The sequence below is a fragment of the Myotis davidii genome, unplaced genomic scaffold (genome assembly GCF_000327345.1).
Source record: "Myotis davidii unplaced genomic scaffold, ASM32734v1 scaffold428, whole genome shotgun sequence".
In the NCBI taxonomy this organism is placed as follows: Eukaryota; Metazoa; Chordata; class Mammalia; order Chiroptera; family Vespertilionidae; genus Myotis; species Myotis davidii.
Genome location: NW_006299834.1, coordinates 2,807,054 through 2,809,997, shown reverse-complemented (window position 1 = coordinate 2,809,997; position 2,944 = coordinate 2,807,054).

Below are 2,944 nucleotides of genomic sequence, written 5' to 3'. Positions count from 1 at the left end.
TGGCTGCGGGAACATCCTCAGTAGGGGAACCCAGTAGGGGGTGTGCAGGAGGCAGCTGACCGATGTTTCTCTCTCATTGATGTTTCTAACTCTCTATCTCTCTCCCTTCCTCTCTGTAAAAAAAAAATCAATAAAATATATATTAAAAAATGAATTTTTATTAATTTTAGAGAGAGAGGAAGGGAGAGAGATGAAGAGATAGAAACATTGATGGGAGAGAAATATCGACTGGCTGCCTCCTGCACACCTCCTACTGGGGATTGAGCCTAAAACCCAGGCATGTGCCCTGGAGAATCTCTTGTTTTGTGGGTTGATGCTCAACCCCTGACCCCACCGGCCGGATAATTTCTATTGATATTGAGAGCTACTGGCTTTATTATCTGGCCAGGAGAAAAGTATAAATTATGAGTGACAAAATAATTATGCTTGAGGAAAGTAAAAATGTAATTTCAGCAAAATACTACTTCACTCTTTGCTTTTATAGGTAAAAAGGGTGCTTCAAGGTAGTGGTCCACCAAGCTCAAGCCACAGTTCCTACTCATTGAGTCTAAGAATGTTTGTTTAACTGGGAACAAATTTCACGAGGCATCTCTAACAGCAGTGATTTATAATGATGATATAGGACCCAACTACAATGCCCTCTGGTGGCCTAAAGGTTTCTCTATATCTGCAATTGCAAAATAAAAAACCCCAGACGTTTTCTATCAAATAGGAGCTCATTTATAAATTAAAAAGTCAACAAAATTGTGAAAGTTTTCTTTGATTGTCATAACGATAATGATTATAAAGTATTTCTACAGAGACACTTGCCCAGTGGAACCCCACATTCATGGTGATTCAAAAAATGATTAAAAGCAAGCCCCTGCCCTCTAGACTTAGTCATCTAACAAAGGCACAGGAACTAGGATGCAGATCTGGAACTAAAGCTCAAAAGGGAAAACTGAGAAAAGAGCACGGGCTTTGGAGCCTTTGTAGAAGAATTAAATAAGAATATATAGTCCTGGCAGGTGTTGCTCAATGGTTAAAGTGTTGGCCCTCACACCAAAGGGTCATGGGTTCGATTCCTGGTCAAGAGCATGTACCTGGGTTGCAGGTTTGATCCCTGGCCCCAGTCGAGGAACTTTCGGGAGGCAACCAATCAATATGTTTCTCTCACATTGATGTTTTCTCTCTCCTCCCTCTCCCTTCCATTCTCTCTAAAAGTCAACAGAAAAAATATCCTCGGGTGAGGATTAAAAAAAAAAATATATATATACACATAAAGTTTTCAGTATGGCAACTGGTACATAGTAGGTGCTCAATAAATGCTGGCCATTATTATTATACTTTAGTATGTAGTATTTATTGATCTTAGCTACCTGCTGGAAGATATATAATTTTCAGCTCTAAATTCCTATAAGACTTACTTTTGATATGCCTCATTTAACTCTATTTCATAGGCTATTGTGAGAATTAAATGAAAACGCATAGAAAGCCCAGCCCCTGGCATACAACAACATAGAGGGAAAGAAGGAAAGAAGGAAAGAAGGAAGGAAGGAAGGAAGGAAGGAAGGAAGGAAGGAAGGAAGGAAAGAAGGAAGGAAGGAAAGAAAGGAAGGAAGGAAGAAAGAAGGAAAGAAGAAATTATGTAGTCCAATATGACAATGAACATAAAGAGACAGAATGACATTTTAATTTAATTACATGTCACAGCATATTTTTTGACCCAGTAACTGGATTCCTGAAAAATTTTCTAAAAAGAACAACAGAAAAGTATAAAAAGATGCATACAGTAAGGATTTTATATTACATGCATGTATAAAAGCAAAAAGTTAGAAACAACCTACAAGTCCACGAATAGAAGCCTAATAATGATACACTCACACAACGCAATTCTGTGGAGTGACTAACATAATGTGAGGTAGAGATTTATGGACATTAAATTATATTGGAGGTGAAAATTTACAAAATGAGATTGACCTCCTTTTAAAAGCCCTACATATAAATATACCTGCACATGTAACCTATGTGTGCATATATTTAAACAAGAATGAAAACTGGTATGCTGAAATATTAGCAATATATCTTTATTCTCTTCATTCTTTTCTACATTTTCTGAAGTTCTTGACTATGTATTATAAGAAAAAAACAGAAGCTATAAGAAAAATTTTAAACCAAAATTGTAAATACAGCTATCTTCAAGTAGTACAAATGAGTGAAAGACTGTTAAATAGAACATCAAGAGGTCTGAATTCCTGTTTTCCAATCCTAATCCTCTGCTATGGGACCTGAGCCAGATTTGTGTCTCAATTTCCCTATCTATACAGTATAAGTTATTAAAATAAATCTCACAGTAGAGAATAAAATGACAATGAATGTGTTAGAAAATCTGTAAATGTCACACCTATGAACTAATTGCAAAAATAAAAAGAAACAGAGGACTTCGTCAATTTTTAAATTCCCTTTTCCTTACGTTTCTACCACTTTTATAATTTTTAATCTGGTAACAAATGCATGATAAAGTACTCGGGGTTTTAGCCTCAACTAGGCTCCAAACTATTTTCAAGTAAACATTTTCACATTGAGTAGGTAAGGTGCAAGTTCAGACCCTGACAGTCACGGCAAAGTACAGTTAGCCTAAACTCCTCTTGCCTGCTAATCTTCAGCGGTAGAACGAAACGATTCATGTTATGTCTAATTTTCAAAGTATGTTTATATTTTAAATTCATTGAGTACAGGGAATATACAGTGAGGGGCAAAAGTAGGTTTCCAGTTGTTCATATGGAATATATTAATAAATAATAATACAAGAAAAAAACTTTCTCATACAACTGTAAACCTACTTTTGCCCTACCCTATATCTTCTTCTTTTTTTTTTTCGTCGTATCCTCTTTCTCTAGACCAAAGTCTAATTGCAGACAGAACTGCTAAATATGACAAGAGTCCTTATAATCTTTCCATGGTT